This window comes from Amblyomma maculatum, chromosome 9 (assembly GCF_055883805.1).
Source record: "Amblyomma maculatum isolate TAMU_Amacu chromosome 9, ASM5588380v1, whole genome shotgun sequence".
Taxonomy (NCBI): domain Eukaryota; kingdom Metazoa; phylum Arthropoda; class Arachnida; order Ixodida; family Ixodidae; genus Amblyomma; species Amblyomma maculatum.
In genome coordinates, this window is record NC_139352.1 from 39623695 (window position 1) to 39644097 (window position 20403).

Genomic DNA, 20403 nt, shown 5'->3' on the forward strand with positions numbered 1-20403 from the left:
AGGGCACTCGACTGTTTAACACAAGGGCATAGCAGTTATGACTGCACATGAAAAGTTAGTGCAAGTTGAAGAAACCAGGATGGTCCAAATTTGTGGAGCCCCTCAAATGCAATATCCCTTCGTGTCTGGGTTATTTTTTAAACCTTAATGTGTACCAAATCGAATAGAGGAAAACTCGAAGGCGTACCCGAATGGCTGTCTGAACTAAACAAGAATGTAAAAGCAGTTATATTCTGGAAAGAATTTTTCATGGATAAGACTAATTGTCTACAGCTGGTTTACAGTTCGAAAGCTCAGAGTAACCGAAGATGATAAACATAAGTTGTGTAAAGTTACTGCAGTATTTTTGCATGGAAGAAGGGTGGATGAGATGATAAAGGGCCGAAAATCTGAAATTTAATGAATGGTGAAGACCGGGTGCCGATGGATGGAGACTGCTGCATGGATGAGTATGAATCCGTCATAGCATGAGTCGCTTTGAAAAGAAAAACGTGCAGTGCGAGGAGATCCGGCGCTTTTTCTCGCACGAAACCGAAACTGGGCCTGATAGGACGCGAAAGAATCTCGGAGGAGGAGGAGGGCAAAACATCTTTATCTAGTCGGCGAGAGAGAGGGGGGTCAGTTTAGGGCCCCGCTGGCCGTGGCTGCCGGCTGCAGTAACAGCGCGGCGAGCCAGCCATTGCTGGCGCTCCGGGCAGGGGTCCCAGCATTGACCTTGGTCCCAGTGCGGCCTCCCAATCTTCCGAGAAGCGGCAGACTGCACATCCGCTGATGACGGAGTGCAGTAAAAATGGCGCCAAATTTCAGCTGCTTGCCGTCCTAGTGCGTGTGGTGCACTTTCTTTTGAGCCGGACGTCGGTCAGTCGCTCTCAAGAATATCGACTACGCTAGTAAAGTGAGCTAGAATAGGTATAGCGAACTTACGGAATATTCTGGTTATGCCCCCGTTTCCTTGCGTCATGCTTCCCAGTACACTGTACATAACTGAAAGCTAAACATTTCGACAGATTTGCCTGTCTGGTTGGGTTGATAACTAAATAAGACTTGAAATTTCTCCAACCAACACTTTTATTTTATAAAACCCGACGTTTCGGAGCCGGCTCGGCTCCTTCTTCAGGGGTGCATGACGCGGGGCTGCGTGCAGCTATAAGTAAAGGAATGGTCGAGGGGGAGAAGAAGGTGGGGGGGGGGGGGAGAATGGGGAGGGGGTGGAATGTGTGTGAAAGGAATGAGAAGGAAGGAGGGGGGTTTAGAAGAGTGAGGGTGCCGCAGGTGCAGGTGTGCTCGCTGGCGACTTTTTTCTTTTCTTCTGTGAAGTGGCCAGGAGAGAGCGAAGACCTTGCAAGTATACAGCAGGGAGGTTGCCTGTTGTCCGGTTGATGTTATTTGCGAAGGAAGGAGGGGGGTTTTCCTTTACTTATAGCTGCACGCAGCCCCGCGTCATGCACCCCTGAAGAAGGAGCCGAGCCGGCTCCGAAACGTCGGGTTTTATAAAATAAAAGTGTTGGTTGGAGAAATTTCAAGTCTTATTTACTGTACATAACTGTACTGTCCCCTGCCTGATAGGTGTTTAGATAAAACAAAATAAAAAAAGTACGTAAGAAAATCTGGTGAACAAACAAAAACGTGTCATCCAGGCTGCGGCCGACCCTTCTGGTGCAGCGAGAAATTATAGTAAACAATTTTAGGTGGCTTTCGGAGAAGCTGTTTTCGTCAGGCCGAAGGCAGTGGACACGAACTTCGGCTATTTAGAGGACACCGACGTGAGCTCTTTTTATTTTGTTTTATCTAGACACCTATCAGGCAGGAGGCAGTGGACGTAGTTTACGTGTCATCCAGAGGCTGTGGTCGGCCCTTCTGGGGAAGTGAGAAATTATAGTAAACAATTTTAGGTGGTTTCTGGAGAAGCTATTTTTGTCAGGCCAGAGGCAGTGGACACGAACGTCGGCTATTTAGAGGACACCGACGTGAGCTCTTTTTATTTTGTTTTATCTAGACACCTATCAGGCAGGAGGCAGTGGACGTAGTTTACGTGTCATCCAGGCTGTGGCCGACCCTTCTGGTGCAGCGAGAAATTATAGTAAACAATTTTAGGTGGTTTTCGGAGAAGCTGTTTTCGTCAGGCCGAAGGCAGTGGACACGAACTTCGGCTATTTAGAGGACACCGACGTGAGCTCTTTTTATTTTGTTTTATCTAGACACCTATCAGGCAGGAGGCAGTGGACGTAGTTTACGTGTCATCCAGAGGCTGTGGTCGGCCCTTCTGGGGAAGTGAGAAATTATAGTAAACAATTTTATGTGGTTTCTGGAGAAGCTGTTTTTGTCAGGCCAGAGGCAGTGGACACGAACGTCGGCTATTTAGAAGACACTGACGTGAACTCGAGAATGAAAGTCAACAACGAAGGCGTAGTTTACTACGTGTACAGTGTTCTTCTCCACATGCATGGAGGAAGGAAACGTTCTTTCCTTCCTCCATGTCCACTTGCATGCAAGCGTTCGAAGTTCCGGTATAGTTCCGGTACGGTTCTGGCAGTTCTGGCAGCAAGCCGAACGTGGAGCCGTTCCAAGTCAAGTTTGGCTTGGCGCGCTGGCGGCGGCGGCTTGTTGCAAGCTGTTTTGTGGAAGTGTTCTGTGAATGCTAGCAGCAAAACCAGTGTATATTCGATTGCGATCGTGGTTTTAAAATCGCAAAACAATCACCCTTGTCCGGTGCTGTCTTAGCCAGCGGCGTTTCGCTGTGAGTGCTTTGTAATCGACGCCGTGGTCGGTTCCTGCTGGTCCTCGGCGAGCTTATGGAAGTGCGATGTTTGGAACACCGGGCTGCGCCGGCTTGTCGCTTTGAAGCGCTTCGCAGCACGCCTGTTCCTTTCGAGGAACTTGAGGCAAGTGGCGCAGGATCCACGCTTGGCTGCCCGATACAGAACGTTGCTGTGAGGACTGTTGCGCCTCGGCGTCCACAGTTTTGCAGCTGTTGCTCTTGCGCGCAGTTCCGACCACATGGTTCCTACCGCATTGGCAGCATACTGCATACGGTGCGCAAACGGACGCCCACAGCGCTTCGGTAAAATTTGGTTGTTCCGTTTGTCACCGCCAGGCCCAGCAAGGCGTTTCCTTGAGGGCGGTAGTCGCTTCTGTGCTCTGCCAGCTGTGCTCAGGAGTCTCGAACAGAGGACTCGACTCGGAGTCGCGAAAGTGTGCGGTTTGCGCCGGCGAAAAAAATATTGCCTGGTGGAAAGCTTCGAAATCATCAGATGATCACAGTGTTCGAGTTCATCGGTAGTTATCCTCTGCTTATTGAAATCTAAGAAAGACACAGAGTGGATGACGCTTTTAAAGCTAGGTTATGAGACAGGGGAACAATGAAAACTGCGAATTTCTGCTGTCTGTCGTCAGTAGCGCGCGTGTTGTCCACATGTCTCGTACTGTTTATTTCTGCTAATATTCTATGCAGTAATTATCCAACTAGTACAACCAGCGTTACTTAATGGTTCATCCAGAAACAGGTGGTGCATCAGTGGTTGCACCAACCCTGCGACGGTGAGCTCGTTATTGAATGTTGTCTGGGTAAGTAGTTCTGGCAGCATACTAAAAGTAAGCCTGATTTGAAAGTTCGCTCCTTTTTAAAGTTCATAATCACCCATTTATTGGTGATATTTCCAAACGGTAACTTGTGAGCCGTCTTAAAATGCAGGATACTAGGCAAATGATTTATCTGTTACGTGTAGTAAAGCCCATAATATTTGACATCCACTTTAAAATCGCATTTCTCATTACACACGATTGTTTCCTTATTGCAATGTACAAAAATTTTCTTCTTTCATGAAGTGCAATGTAGTTATTTACAGCACATACAAATAATTTTTTTTTTCTTGAGTAATCAATATGTAGTTGATTTAGTCGAATCTGAAAATGACATTCCAGAAAGAGTGGCACACCTTTCCGAATGCACATATTTCAACTCTAGTACAGGAAAAAATTTGTCTCTTGAATGGTGAACCTATCGTGAGTGCAAGCTTTTACACAATAGTCTTTTCGTGATACTGCAAAAAAAAAAAAAAAAAGAAAATGCGATGCCTTATATGAAGGACACTAGATTTATATGGGTAAATTCTAAAACTCTCAAAACCGAGCCGAGGTGCCTCAGCTCAACTGCTGAACGCAAGATTAAATCCTGGCTGCGGTGGACATTTTTTGATGTAGGCGAAAAGCAAGGCACTCATGTGCTGTGCATGTTGGTTTACATTAAAGAACCCAAGGGGCTACAAATTCCCGGAGCATTCCACCACGGCGTCCCTCATAGCCTAAGTCACTTTTGGGACATTAAACCCTCTAAACCAACCAACTAACCAGAACTCTATAAGCTGGCCTTGTGGCACTGTTCAAGCAGTCTCATGGGTCTTTCTTTGAAAACACTCCTTTATATGACCACCTTTACATTCTGAGAAAGTATGTGATTCAATGAAAACGGCAGTTTCCACGAAAATGTCTACAAGGATTGCACCGTGGCCTTGGTATTTGCTTTGTAAGAACAATGAGAAAAGTAAAAATCACGAGGTGTGAAGAGTAGGGAGGCTGTTTCTTGCTGAAGTTGCTCACCACGTGCCTGCAAAAGTCGGGAAAGTAAACTGATGGGATTGACAAGAATCACTGTAGCAACATTCAAAATTCTGACGCTCTTGTGGTGAACGGCTCGGTGTGAATGGTGGTCTACTCTTCTTCTATTGCTTGCAGTTTACTCACAAGCAGTGCTCATGGTGATATCCTCCTGGTATGTAGTGAGGCCAGTGGGTTGAACTAGGACCATTGGCGTAGCAGCCCTCGTGACTTCTGTGCCAATGTCACCAAATTGCTTCTGGACTTTGGAATGTTGAAGAAATTGCTGTGTTGATATCCTGGCGAGCCCATCTAGGAAAATTTGTCAACTATTGCAGGCAAGGCAGCTATGTATGGAAGGAGGCTTGGTACCGTCTTATAGGACCAATCACTTGTAAATGTGGGGCCAATGCTAGCAGCGCATTTCATTGTGGTGTTTGGAAAAAGCAAGTGTATTCAAGTGCATTTAGTGAATCATAAGCCTAACAACACCTGTGGCCATGCAATCACCATTTATTAGCACACATTGACACGAAGAGATGACTGTATTTTTCTTCTTTTGAGAAAGTTAGTTTATTCCATGTGGATGTTTGCCAGCACATAGTGAAAAGTTTTAAATGAAGAAAAAGGCACTTCATTCATTCTCTAAAACCTGAATTGTGATATACAGAGCTGTTGAATGAAATCTGAATGCACGTTACAGCCACGCAAAAGGACAGCGGACAAGGAAGAAACCAACAGGTTGTAACATGCGTTCCAATACTAATCACCATCTAGCCCGCCTTTCTCTTTGATGGATGAAATCGGAGACATGGTTTATGCTTCTGATCTTGGTATGATATTGAGAGTTGGCTGCGCTAAGCAGTGGGCTACATCACACCACTAAGATCACTCAGGTTTTGTATATCCTGCTTTGCGTAAATGGTCATTGTTGGCGTGGCTGAGCTGTTGAAGCAGAACTCCTTATTATAGAAAGCCGCTTGCTGCCTACACTATGAGAACAAAGAGAAAGCAAAAGTCCTGAGATGAAAAAAAAGGGGGCTGGTGGGGATGACTCACCTTTTATCAGGCATAGCAAGCTCTTTCAGCATACTAAAACCATAAGATGCATTTCTTTCACTCTGAATTGAAAGTCATGCCAGCATGAACACACTCTGCGGAGAAAGGAAAACGTGGCTGTCGTCGCCTTTTAAGTGTTTTCGTTGTCCACACTCTGTTCACAATTATCGATCACTAATTCGCTCAAGCTTCCACATTAGTACCCTTTACTTAGCCCAGTCCCACAGCTATGCTATGGCCACTTTATCCCCACAAACTTCCTTACCTTATCTACTTACCTGACTTGTCACCACCAGCTGTGATTCTTTTTCTCTTGGAATTCACTCCATTACCTTTGACTATAATTTATCTTGCATTCACATTACATGTCATAACCATGCCCATTTTGTCTTGATTTATACTAGGGTGTCATTAGCATGCGTTTGCGCCCCAAACTACTCTGCTCTCATCATGTCTCTGAATGTTACAGTGGTTGTTTTCTTTCTCATAGCTTGCTGTTGGTTTACTCTATTTGGCTAAAATAGCTGCGCTATATATTTTTTTTTTGCAAAGGTGCAGGCCTAGTTCAGTGCGAGTTCATCAAATCTCTTAACTGGCCTGTTGCCAAGTGCAGCGAGTGCAGCCAAATCGAGTAGACCTTGTATTCGAACATCAGCAGTACTTTTACGGAGATTGTGATTGGCATAGAAGTTTGCAATAAATTATGCTACATAATATGGAAACACAAAGGCGTGGGCATCTCTAACTTTTATTTTTGATTGCATTCTTATTAGTGGACACAAAAGCATGAAAAGTGAAAAAAAAAAAAAAAAGTAGAGGATTAGACGAAGCTTAAAACTAGCAATTTTAACATCATCTAGGATTCTCATTCACTCATGAAACGTGGAGATTGAATAGGCCTCCATCCGTACTAGCAGTGCAAATCATTGCACTAGCTAATGTTTCGGACAGAGGACTTCGCTCTGAGAGAGCAAGGTCAACCTAGGTAAGGCTGCAGTTCATGTATTTTAAAATATAAACGAGGTGGACATGGTTCCAGTGATGGCAGCACTGGCAGCTGCCGAGCTTTGGCGAGCACTTCGCCTTCACTTGACTTTCAGCTGTGTCTTTTCTTCTTAATCAGTATGTAAGTTAAGGAAACTAACTTTTAAGAGTTTTGGAAAGTTCCATTACAGTCTTTTTGCTGAACCATGTATATTTGTGGAATTGGGTTACCTTTAGTTTCACTTTTGTTGAGTGGGTTGTGCGTGGTCTTTTATGCTTATCCACAGGGAGATAGTATATTGCTTCTCACTCCTGGAGTCGCATCATAGTATATATACGCTGAAATACTCTGCTTTCTACCTCAAGTAGCTCCTAGGAGAAAATGCAGTTTTAGACATGTTACATGTTTACTCGATTCCTAAAAGATAGAAATATTTCTAGCTAACTAATCTTTTTAAACGATAGTGTTCATTCAGCGCAACAGTCATATCTTTCTAACCCTGTGTTTGACACGTGATAGCATTAGCTTCTTATGCATCATTACGCCCTACACCTTAACGACACTCGTTTGGAGAGTGCTCTCTTTTCATTTGCGTGTGCTTGTTATTCACGCATAACTAACTTTTGCGTACTTCACCCCAGGAGCTCAAGATGCTGCGGTCCTTCCTCCTTGCCACGCCAGGAATGCACAGCCCTGCAAAAGATCGCAGCACCGCACTGAACTGTGCAGTGCTCAGCACCACCTACAACAGCATTGTCATGTTCTCACTGATGTGACGTTTTGTGATACCCTTTGTGACACCACTCCCCACCGTTCCTCACTGAAGATATGGCTCGGCCATCATTGAGAAAGCTATGCATCTTAAAGACAGTGCCAAAGAGAGAGCGCGGACGCAGAAAGCACGTGCAAACAACTGGACCAGTGCCGCTCGCTACTGAAGTTTGATATTTGCACATGCTTTCATTCATGTAAGATAGCCACAGCTGTGTTAGTTGGCTTGCATTTCTGATGCAGCTACACTTGCCTTACACCTGTACGGCCCTGAAGGTGAAAATGGACAAATAAATATGGATGTAGGCATGTGCAAATAAAGTGCATTTGTGAGTGTGGCTCTGGTCGTGTTGTTTTCATGTATCTTCTGTGTTTTCATCAGTGGTGTCTTCAAAATATATTGCTATGAAGCAACTAACTTGTGAAAACGGTGCAGGTTTAATTTCCCAGATGCTCTGTGCCTTGCCTTTGCTGCAGCTGTTATCATTGAATAGCACGAACCAGCAAGCCCAGCAAAGGTGTTCAGCATGAAGCTTACATTTTCGACGTCACGAGTTGAGTGCAACGTGAGACTCACAATTAGTAGGTACGATTTGAGAGCTTACAAAATGACCTTGTTTCTGAGGGGGTTCTTTGGGGCCCTTGCAATGAAAACGTTTGTCAGCAATGAATGCTGGCTGTTGAGGGGAAACACTGCACATCTCTGCAACAACGCAGACTCCAAGCCACATTAAGAAGCTGTGCTTCTAGGAAATATGTGGATGCAGTTAACAGAGACAGACAAAATTGGTAAAGTGCATTCACTGTTCTTGTCTGTCTCCACCAAGTGCAGCTCTTGAGTCATTCCATTCTGAACTAGCCTCCGTAGCAAGTCCTACAAAGCCTTGGTCTACTTGGTTTAGAGCTTCAGAAAGAAGCACATGATCACCCTCTGATAGGCTGCTGCTTGTAAGGCAGGTTTGCATGATGTGGGCACAAGGCAAGATTCGATGCAGGTAACTTTGCAGCTGCTTTTTTACCGACAGTGGTGGCGGTGTGTCGGTCTCTTCTTTTGCTGTCGTCAAATGTGCATTTGTTAGTTGCTGTCTCCTTTTTCCTGCAAGAGTTTTGGCGCAGTGCTCTTGTGGCAGCAACGGCTGGATCGCTTTTCCACAGGTGGATCCCCAGGATGATTGTAATGGCGGAGATGTGCCGAAGCTGTCCAGTGTTGTTGAGTTTCCTCCAATCCTAGTGCAGGCTTGCATTGAGTATAGTTGCCAGCTGTCCGTGTTGCCACCGCGTCTTGAGGAGGCTGGTACTTGGTGTGGGTGCGACTGGGTATGGCAGGGACCAGTCCAACTTTTTCACACTGCATTATGGTTATGTGTTTTATGCGTTGTGGTTTATCTGTGGCTCATGGTTGTGATCCCTCTTCTCCACCATGGCAAAATGGCTCCGAAAGCAAGGTTTTATTTGTAGTTACAAGATCAAAACAGAGGCTGGCAAACCTCGCTTCAAAGTGACGCTGAATGCGGTATAATTTAGCACAACAGGTTACTCATGTAGGATGAAACAGCATGAAAAACGATGTGCGTCCCCTTCTATGTCCTTGTCCTTCTCGCTGTTTCAACCAAGTATAGGATTATCCAGTGTCAGTGGATAGAATACTGCACTCTAAGGGGAAAAAAATGCAGCTTCGTTGCAGAATGTAGTTTCTATAAGATAGAAGAGACAAAAAAAAAAAAGACAGTTGACTACAAGTGTGGCCACCTATGGGTGTTTCCACGAGCAAACTGCACTGACATAAAGGCAGTTTTTGTGTGTGTCGATCTACAGAGTTAGTCTACTTCCAGAGTGCGGCAATGTAGAATGTTGGGACAGTTGGCAATGCATACATTGTTACACACGTAACGCAAAGAATACTGAACAACTAAGACAAAATCCGCTCACCATATGTTTTACTATGTACTACCCATTGGCCCAACATTCTACTCTATTGATCTTCGTTTCACCCCCATGCTCATTTTTCGCCTTCAGCCTGTGTTACCATTCTCTTCCTGTCAGTGATCACAGCATTCCTGTCAGTTTGGTGAAAAGTTTAAAATAAGTGGGTGGGAAAAATTAATTTTCTTGGTGACAAATTGCGGCTGAAAAAGCATAAGCAAGCCAGAAATAGCAGTAGTATTATTTTACGCAGTGGGAAAATTGAACAGAGTGAGCTCTTAACTGCGGGTCTTCCAAGACTCGCACCCACACTGGGGGAAGTTTACATACAAGTGATGCAGTGAAAATGTTTGAGCAGCTCACTGTCACGTGCATGGTGCAGAATGAGGAAGTTTCTACTCCTCATAAGGTGACATGGCTTTCCAATTCAAACAGCTTGTGCATATTCAGTGCTGCAGAAGTTGGGCAACACCTCATCGTGTCAAGATGGTTCCACCATCTTTACTAGTTCTGTGAAAAGCTTGAGTAGTGCAGTAGTTAGCATATTCACTTGATTCTAATGTGCCCACATTTGTAACACCCATGAAACATTGAGCAAATTTTTCTGCAAGAAATGAACACTTTAGAATTGAGTAAGTATGGTATGCAGAAGACTAAGATAATGTTCAACAGCCTCGGGAAGGAACAGCAGTTTACATTAGGTAGCGAAGTACTGGAAGTAGTAGGCGAATATGTCGACTTAGGACAGGTAGTAACCGCAGATCCGGACCATGAAAAGGAAATAAGAAGAGTAAGATTGGGATGGAGCGCATTTGGCAAGCACTCGCAGATTATGACTAGCAGCTTACCGGTATCGCTCAAGAGGAAAGTATACAACAGTTGCATCTTACCTGTACTTATCATGGGGCTGAAACGTGGAAGCTAACAAAGAGGGTTCTACTTAAGTAAAGGACATTGCAGAGGGCTATGGAAAGAAAAATGGTAGGGGTAACATTAAGAGATAGGAAGCGTGCAGAGTGGATAGAGAAATAACTCAAGTTACCGACATTCTAGCGGAAATTAAGAAGAAGAAATGGATATGGGCAGGACATGTAGTGTGAAGAGAGGATAACTGATGGTCGCTTAGGGTAACAAACTGGATTCCAAGGGAAGGAAAGCGTAGCAGGGGGCGGCAGAAAGTTAGGTGGGCGGATGAGGTTAAAAAGTTCGCAGGGGTCAAGTGGATGCAGCTAGCATAGAACCGGGTTAATTGGAGAAATATGGGAGAGGCCTTTGCCCTGCAGTGGGTATAGTCAAGCTGATGATGATGAAGTATGGTATGCATTCTCTGAAGTTCTGCTGCTTTCTTTTGTTGTTTTGTCTATTTCTTTTTAAATGCCCGAGAGACGCAATTCTTTGCAGCTGTGTTGCTGATTTTGGGCTCATTGGATTCCATTTTTCATGTTATAAGGGAAATGTGTTCAGCGTGGAATGTGCGTGTGGCCAATTTTTTTTTAACCTTTAACGTTGAAGCACAGAGTAGGTGGTCATACTGGCTATCTGTTTTTTGACAAGATCGGTCAACATACTTGCATGACATCGAAGTCATGCCATAACGGATTGTTTCATTGCTTAAATTTCTTGCTTGACCTAAAAAAAAAAGCAGTTGCCATTGCTTACTGCATCACTTGGGCAGTGCCAAAACACAATAACAAAATATAGCATCTCATATGCTCATATGCTGACTAGCTGCTTTGCTGCTTTGATTTGCCATAAAGTTCTGTACAGTTTTGTTTTGACACTTGCTTGGTGCTGTTAGACAAACGAACCACATACATCTGAATGCTGCTGCTGTATCAGCAAAAAACAACAACTGTAGAATCTCTGTGATACGGACTTGGCTAGTACAAATTTCAGCACGGTATGATTGTGTAAAATTTTTTGGCTGTAATTTATTTTCTACGATGGACATTATTTTGAATGTTCTCAACGTTCATCCACGCCCCCACGGATGATATCAAAGGGGGAGTAACTTGGCCTGCGAACACTGCCCATTAATGCCCGCTCATCGCCAGTATGACAATCACTTGTCACTAGGTAGCACCACAAACACTGCAAGTGACGGTGCACAGAACGAATGTTTTATGAACGCATTTCCCGCATTTAAGCGAGCAAATGTTCGTTCAGCTTTCGTCATACAGACATTCGTCACAGTCTCGTGAGGCTCGTATCGGCGAGATTTCTTTCTCGTAGAAATTGCTGACAAGTGCCAGGATTTTGTGCGTAAGTTACCGTTTTTTGGTGGCGCAGGGACTGATGCCATCCGCTGCGATGTGTGTGGCTTCCCGTCAGACAGTCGGTCGGCCATGTTGGCGCACCGGCGCCTTCACGTGGGCCGGGCCTCCCTGTCGTGCGTGTTCTGCCCAAGGGTGTTCCAGCAGAAGCCCCACCTGAGGGACCACGTGCGCACCCACACGGGCGAGCGCCCATTCGTCTGCCCCGTCTGCTGTGCCGGCTTTGCACAGAAGTCGGTGCTGACGCGCCACAGCCGCGTCCACAAATCCTGAACGTTCGCCGTACCTTCAATCTGCCAGCCTAATTGCGTTCTCTGCTTTGTGTAGTCGTGACGTTCAGCAGACCGAGTGTTTGATGGAACACCAAAGGAATGCTCAGTGGAAGAGTCTTTGGTCTGGACAAAGCATTCCAGTATTTTTGTTCACCTTATTACATATGATGGGAAGCTCGGGATGACAGTGAGACTGCAGCAAGGCGATAAGATGTGCTGTGCACAACAGTGCTAATTATGAACCTTCTGTCCTCGTGTGTTTCCGCCGTGGGCAGAGAGTATCATGTCTGCCACCATTGTATAATCACTTCCCCTACTTTGCACCCCCTTACGGTATGAGACGTCGACGAACACTGCTCGCATGTACTGTGCATAACAGAGCAAGTTGACGGCACTCAAACTTGTTATATTCTTTGTTATATTCTGGTCATGTGTTCGGGAAGTGCTCATGTTTCACACGTGTCTACACACCCGCACCTTTTGTCTCCGTCAGGGTGCTTTTTTTTTTTTTGTTCTTTTTTAACTTATTTCAGCTTTGAGTGGAATCTCTGCTGCTGTTATTTTTAACTTAAATCACATTGTTTAATGCTTGTTCTTATGCTGCGCAACGTTTCTCAAATCAGACATCAGTTGAAATCTTACCGTTTACATATGCCAGTTGCTCTCTAAAACAGGGAAGAGAACTCCTTTTTTTTTTTCTCATTTTTCTTCTCAGTCAGTCTAAGACTCACTGCTGTCAGATATGTGTGCGGTGGCGTGCACTGAATTGTTTTCGTGCAGTGAACGTGACTCGGCTTTGACGTACGGCCTTGGCCGAAAGTTTAGAGGCTACAGGATTTGCCCGCGAGTCACGCTATATTGCTTGTTATGCAACGGCAGCATTTCAAACCTCTAGAAGAATAGAATATCCGCACTAAATATTTTTCTTTTGCCTGATGCTGGGATGCTATTTAAGGCATTCCTGCATTGAAGCAAACCTTTCGTGCTCTTTACTTTTTGACAAGGGTAGTGCTTGAATGATTTCGCACGCATTTTGTTTATTGGTGGAGTGTAGAGTCGTAAGCAGTTGGGAACTTTGTAATAGAAGGGAAAATTCGCTTTGGTCTGGGCCTGCGTACAAGTGGACGATAATGAGCAGTTCCTTCTTTAATTGAAACATGCTGCACTCTGAAGGGTAGGCATAAAAGCATTGGAGTAGCAGTTGTCCTCATTTTTAATGTGAAATCACTAGAGACCTTATTCTCCAGAAAATGCAGCGTTGACATTGTGAACAAGAAATCGGGGACATAGCTCTGGCAGGTGAATGGTCGTGTACCGACTGGTTAGCGGGTGGTACCTCTAGGACCCCTCTTCTAGGACCCCTCGGTTCCAGACATGTTGGGCCTCAAGGCCATGCAAGCACGTTCATGTGGCTCATTAAAGCAAGGTTTTATATCTGTGTGCGGTTGTTTGTCATGGAATGTGGTAGCTTACAACTGTATTGTAGTGTTTGTGGGCTGGTAGTACCACAAATTAAAGTGTAAGTAATTAAGCTTAACGAGGATCTGCAGTGGAAGTCTGCACATGGGATCCATTAAGGCTGTCAGGTCATACCTTTAAAGGCGGAGCTTAAAGAGCCTCCAAATATTGTCTTCTCAGATGAAAGGTTTTGGAGAGACCAGAAAGCTATGGCCCTACATATGGCAGCATACACTTAGCAGTGGGTGTAGTTGATGCTTAAAGGCAGGTTCTTGTGACGGCTTTGTGATCCTGTAGAATTGGTGACTTTTTCTTGCGAGTTTTTGTGCAGTCATAAGGGCCTACTTTTGAGAAGTCTGTGGCATGCACAGCTTTCTTTGTGTGTACACCACGGAGAAGATCTTGGGGTCCGAATTGCAAGTCTGGCTAGGACACGTCCGTGGCATTTCTTCGTTAGTTGTCCACTTATTTAGAGGGGGTGAAGAGGGGCAAAGCTTATTTGAAATTGCGGTGTGGTGCATGCAAACATTGTTCCTTGCTCTGTGACAAGAAAAGTGACTCGATCTCATTGTTAGGCAAGGTAGCAAGAGCAGGTAGGACTTTGCCTTGTGCCATTTTTGCGTACTGAGCGGACCTGCAGTGTTGGATAAAAACCGAGGGTCATTGCATTCCACCAAGATACTGGTTCATTTTGGTGTGCACTTGAAAGAAAGGAAGAAGATGTGTAGGTGGTTGGTTGCAGTGGGCTTCATTTTCTCATTTGCAGTAGGGCGCCATGTTCCCGTAGAGCTCCCATTTGGAGTCATGGCTGTGCGTTTTGCGCATTGTGGAACAGTGTCATCATGTTTCTGCCGTGCAATTCGAGTTGGCCGAGGTGTTGGTGCTAAGTAAAAAAAGAGAGAGCTTATGTCAGTGTACAACTCTGAGAGAAAAAGCCCTGCACTAGGTACGATATTCTCTAAGACTATTTTAGGCTTGACAACACTCCCCTGTGTTGTGACAGCACGTAACATGGAGATTGGAGTGCCTCGAGCAGAGAGTTCTTTGATCATACTGGTCACAAAAGATCCCACAAGGCACATGTGTTTAAATTCAGCAAAGAACGTGATTGGGGTGAAATTTGGTGCTTGGCATATCGTTCAAGTGTATGCAAGTAATAATGCAAACTGTATTCAGGCTGCAACCTTCGAAATCATTGATAATGCACTTCTGCCTTCAGTGTGAAATTTGTGATAATGAAAATGCATTGTGATAACAGTTGGAACCAGAAATTAAGAGCAAAGGCCAGTCGTTAAACAGCATTTCAGCTCTTTGTGGTGATGAATGGCGGTGGTTTTTATTCATCATTCCATGGAAATCGTGGAGCAGAGTTTTGAAGAGTAGTTTCATGCTGGTATGGACAAGGAACCCTTTTTCTAGGAACTTGTAGCTTAGAGCAATTTGATGTACAAGCCTCATGCTTGGGCAGATTATTTCATGTGTTCAATGTCATTGTTACATTGGGTGCATTCCTTCAAAGCAACGAGTACAGCACAGCTGACAGAGGGAGAAGTATAGCTTACATAATTTGGCTCGATGGCTAGGCCACCAGACTGTCTCGAAGGCCACTTGGTTTGCGTGTTTGGGGGTGAAAAAGCAGCCGTAATAATAACCCAGTCACACGGCACTCCACCAAGGCATTTCCAGCAGAGGCACTTCTTTTCGTTAAAAGAGTGTAACACCCCAAAAGGAGTGAGCTGCAGCACAGCCAAACGGTCTCACAGCCTTGCCATCACCACGGTGGCTCGGTGGTCAGAGTGCGCAGCAAGTGGACCCAGATTTGATTCTTCCCGCGTTTTGATGCAGGCGAAATGCAAGCTACCCGTCTACTGTGCAGTGTCAATGCATATCGCAAGCTCTGAAGAGATTAAATTTTCACCTCCACTGTGGCGTCATTGATAACGCGAGTCACCTTGAAACATTAAATCTCATGAACAAAACCAAATTTACACAGTGCACACCAAAAGTAAAACAGCTTTTGAGCGTTACAACTCATTGCTAGTGCAATGCTAGCACATTTAATACGTAAACGCACTATGGACAGCTTCTCTCCTCAGCAACAAGTTTTGCCGATTAACTTGGCCACCACAGGCATTCGATCTTGCTGCAACATTTTTACTGTCTTGAGATCTGAGCACGAGATATAAACACCCATCTAGAAAGTAAAAGATGAACCTTCTTCATTTTTTTTTATTAATGCAGTATTTTTAAGCAGTTTTAGATATTCTTTCATTTCTTTTACTTTTCCATGCTAGATGGATTGCAGGCTTTTGAAGGCTGCTTTTTTGGGGTTGGCCCTTAGATGCAAAGGTGCAATGTCTGTGTCGTGTAGCTGTGCCCTTTGCACCTCTGAATATAAGCACTTTGTTCTCAAACATTTTTCGACGCTATTTTTTAAGGACTGAGAACAGTGCACAAAGAAACTTTTGTGCCAGCACTGCCTAGAGTGTGTCCAGCTTCTTTAATTTCTCTGAAAGAACTTTTCTGCTGGCTGCTTTCATTTATTTGGATATCTCTTGTTATATCTGTGGGCACTTTGTGCTCGGCATTTGACCTGTGTGGAGAAAATGCAGTTTCTTGTTTATTCAGAGATGCTAGTTAGCAACTTCAGTTAGCCATTAGATTGGGTGTTCCGGTGGGCACATTTGTTGTTTCTAAAACAATTTTGTGGTTTATGAGGTTTAACGTCCCAAAGTGACTCAGGCTATGAGAGACGCCGTAGTGGAGGGCTCCGGAAATTCGGACCACCTGGACAGGATACGGGCGCCTTGCTTTTCATCTCCATCAAAAAGCGGCTGCAGCGGCCGAAATTCGATCCCGCATTCTTGGGCACAGTAGTCGAGCGCCCTAACAGTTGCGCCCCCACAGCAAGGCCTAAAACAATTTTTGTGTCAAAACAATGCAGAAAAGGTGTCAAAGAAGTAGTAGCACAGAACAACGGAATCGTGTAAGACAACACAAGTGCTACTTGTAATCATCCTTGTCTTTTCTGCACTGTCGACCATTAGGATGTCTGCTAAATTGGAGGTGGTGAGAGAAAAGTCCGCCAAGAGAAATTGCCATGTGGATCTAGTAAGAGCAATGCTGACAGGTGCCAGACAAACGAAGGAAAGAGATAAAAGCGGGGGGAACAAGATGGCATGAATTGGTTCGAAATAAAAAGGAGCTCTTTGTATCTGCCTGCGCTGCTCTTCCTAGGATGATTGTAAACCAACTCACCCAGCAACATTACTGTGCCCTGTGAACAATTGATCACCTCGCACGCAGCGCCAGCCAGTGGAGACGGCTACGGTGTGTTCAGCTATGACCAGGTGCTGGAGGGGCGCCCCCTGCACCGGCTGCCCTGCCCCTACTGCCCGATGCGGTTCAAGCGCAAGTGGAACCTTAACATGCACCTGCACACACACACGGGCGAGCGCCCATTTCTGTGTGTGTACTGCCCACGGGCGTTCGCCGACCGATCCAACCTGCGTAAGCATGTGCTCATTCACACTCGCAAGTATCAGACCAAGGCCTGGTGACGGCACTGCAGCCCCTGTGGAGAACCACAACAGCCGGTCGCTCTGTGGTTGCTGCGACACCAAGCACATCTGCGGAAAATATAGTGTATGATGGAGAGCTCTAGCGTAGTGGAAGTGTCACATTGCCAACAATGGTTGCAATGAACTTATGAAGATGCATTTTTGCAGACCATGTAAGGCATGCCTTTTGCCTCTGAGTGCCTTTACAGTGTGCAGTGTTTGGAAGTATTGAATTAATATTGAAAATGCCATTCATTGAATCAAGTCTCATTGTCTAGCGGTGCACCTTCAATGTGTGAGCATTTCAAGGGCTTAGCTGAGTAGATTGACTTAAATGAGAGATGCTGTGTTTTGTTTAGAAGGACAGAACACTGGAGTTAAGGTCTTAAATTTTTTTTGGCGCAATGGAAAGATTGATGTCTAAAATGTTCGATTTCATAACGGTTTTGGTAGAAATGCTGTAGAAAATTTTTACTGAGAATTTTTCGATCAGTGCATGCGCCCGTTTTTATGTAGTCGGATGCTAGAAACCATGAGCAGCGACCGCGATGACAACTGGTGGTCGACAAAAAAGACGTACCGAAAACAAATATAATTTTCACTCTCCCGACAGTAATTAGACATTTTTGATTAGAGTAACATTCTTTTCAGTTTCACACCCAAGGCTGTTACAGCACAATCACGCACGCCTTGTCGACGAAAGTTTTAGTGGTCACTATCATCGCTTCATTCATGGAATTCTAGACACTGTGGCACCATCTAGTGGCAAAACCTGAAAGCATGCCTCTCGCTGTGCGAAAGGAGTGGTTTTTATTTAAGGACGCAGTGGAGAGAGTGCAAAATATAATAAATTATGAGAAGCACTCCTACAAGAAAAAAAAGAACAATTTGTACTTAAAAAAATCAGCTATATTTTGCTGACATGTGGTCACGTGGGGTACCAGTGAAAGTAATCTGGTTTCTCCACTAGATAGCGCCCAAGTTGATTTTATGTGATTTTAAATGGCAAATTAAAATTGTAAAGCCTCTTTTCTTTGATATTGTAGTGCCCGATCTGTACTATATGAGGCAAGGTCTTTTCGCCTCCACCATAACCCCATGACATATTTTTGCCAGTGTTCTGTCCCTTTATTGGCTTTTGAGTTAGTTGGGCTTCATGGCTCTAATGTAAGAAAGGTATTGCATAAATTGACTTGCAAAGCCCAAGCCTGGGTGCTTGCTACACCTTCACCACAAAACTATAGTGTGACCATCTCAGTTATTGATGTTTGCATGGTGACGCCAAAAGTTATATAGTCCGGCACATTGATGTGACACTTTAGGCATTTAAGTTGATCTGAGGCGCTCTGGGTAAAACTTGTATTTTATTATTATATTGTTTTTTGCGTGCAAAGATAAGGAGATGAACGCATTGCTGACTTTCTTTTGTTTCAAAGGCAAAAGTGTATGCAGTAAGGTGATGAGCAGGAACTGAAGCAAAAACATAATTAGAACTAAAAACGAGTTAAAGAAGGTAAAAACAACCAAAGTAAAATTAAAAAATAAGCAGAACTAAGTGGAAGAACTGGATGAGGGTGGCTTGGTGAACACAATCAAGGTTAGGTTCAGTCTTGTACACGTGGCAGATAAAAGGGAACCAATTAAAATTGCAGTTACTTCATCTGCAATGTAACTAATTTGATCGATTAGTTGCAACCACCTAACGAAGTAACTGAATAGTTCCAAACAAATAATATCATTAGAGTCATTACACAGTAATAATATTGGTTACATTATGTCACTTTCTGCCTAAAGCACAAGTGAGCTGCTGTGGCTTCCTCGATTTGTTGCCCGTAGCATTTCATATGCTGATGATTTTCACCAGCAGTTGCAAGTTTTCGTCAAAATTTTTTTCAATGTCTTCTTGTGACAACTTAAGCAGCAACTTCTTTTAAGACTTTGTCAGTGTGCATGCTGGAGGGGAGGATGAAGTTATTATGCATTGCGACCTTGTGTACCAGCTTGTATTTATGAAAAGCATTGCGCTTTATTGTTATTTGTGTTTGTTGGGAAAAAGTTCACGCTCACAAAACATGACATTCTGTTGTGCTGGCATGAAGAAATGCAAACTGCAGAATGTGGAGGTAGTCAAATGTAGAACACTTTGGCTTGCATATATGGGCATCCTTTCATGCGCGGTTTTTCTACAGCTCGACCTTTGTCTCTCCAACTCAAAGGAATATTCTGTGTTACTCCTGCTTTCCGTCAAGTTATACCGGAGGTTATAACTTGTTGCCAATTCTAGTTGATGTACAAATAGGCAAGGTAGAACAGAGTCAGCGGAACTTATTAGCCCGTACTGGATTTTCGCAAATAATATGGCCAGTACCTGTATTTGTAGATAGTATTTTATGCTTCAAGGCATGTTATTGAAATGAAAAACAAATAATTGAAAGAAAGGTGACCCAAACTTCTTTCTGCACTACCGCTCAAAGGAGCAGATCATGCTGTGTAAAGAATAGTTGTAAACCTTTTGTCTTTAATCAGTTGCGCAGGTGCAAGATAAATGAACTTCTTCAGAGGTTTCTCGGTGTCATGGGTGGTCGTGAAGCGTTTCCAGTGGCAGTTATTTTTATTAGCTGTTCATTTGGCAAGAGACACTGCCACAAAGTGTAAGCGAGAGTTTAATGTGGACTTTAACTGGTTTTAGTCTGCGTGCCACTGTGATGTTATTTTAATTGTTCTCTCGCTCAACTCTAGTCATTGCAGAAGCAACTCGTTTTGCTTTTTGCATTGCGCGGCATTGCTTGAGGCATGAAAAAAAAGTGAGCTTTCTAATCTTTATGAATTTGCAAGTGACTTGTTCTTTAGCTTTTACAACTCTCTTCTTCCCGTCTTCCCTGATCTTATTGCTGCTAGTTTTCTGTTACCATATGTGCATATTTTGGTCCTTTGTCACTAAAACTGATTACAAGGTTCTATTGCAGGAATCGGTTGTCGTCACTGTTGCACAGTTTACAGTTAAGTGTTTGTCTTGTTGACTTACGGTCATGCTTGAAACTAAACTGTTGCGTCTCTTTTTTTTTTTTCACATTTTTCTCGTGATAATGGGAAGCTCACACAATTTTGCCTGATGTCCGGGGATGGTGTTGCATTAAAGGCGATAACTATGAAAGCTGTGATGGTTGCCGTTATTGTGTGCGAGTTTCTCACGGTGGGTATTCAGAAATGCAGGTCGTGCTCTATCGTTTCTCCTTCCTTAATCAAAACGTTAAACAATTTGTGAATCAATCGCATACTAACTGCTCTTTGTGGGCATGGGACACTTATTAATTGTCTACTTTCACTATAAGATGGTCACTGGAAAGGTTTCGGTTGTGGGAACAAATATTTAGGGATCCCAATTATATAAGACATCTGTGCCATAAGTACTTTAGACATGAGTACCATCTTAGGCAAAAGTAGCCATGCTGTTATGACTCAGTGCTGACATGCTGAGACATTGCGGTCGCTTTTATTGCCGGCTCTCA

The 20403-nt window shown here is 44.2% G+C and overlaps 2 long non-coding RNA genes across 5 annotated transcripts; both read left to right on the forward strand.

Moving 5' to 3' along the window:
- The first annotated feature begins 1913 nt into the window (after positions 1-1913).
- LOC146178888 (uncharacterized) lies at positions 1914-13316 on the forward strand. Its single transcript, XR_014700670.1, has 2 exons — positions 1914-1967; positions 11621-13316. It is a non-coding gene; the product is annotated as an uncharacterized LOC146178888 (long non-coding RNA).
- Positions 2530-11612, forward strand: LOC146178889 (uncharacterized). 4 transcript variants are annotated; one of them, XR_014700667.1, is made up of 2 exons: positions 2530-3564; positions 7279-11612. It is a non-coding gene; the product is annotated as an uncharacterized LOC146178889 (long non-coding RNA). The 4 variants fall into 4 exon arrangements; XR_014700668.1 differs by having other exon boundaries at positions 2530-3276; XR_014700669.1 differs by having other exon boundaries at positions 2530-3061.
- Positions 13317-20403: the final 7087 nt, after the last annotated feature.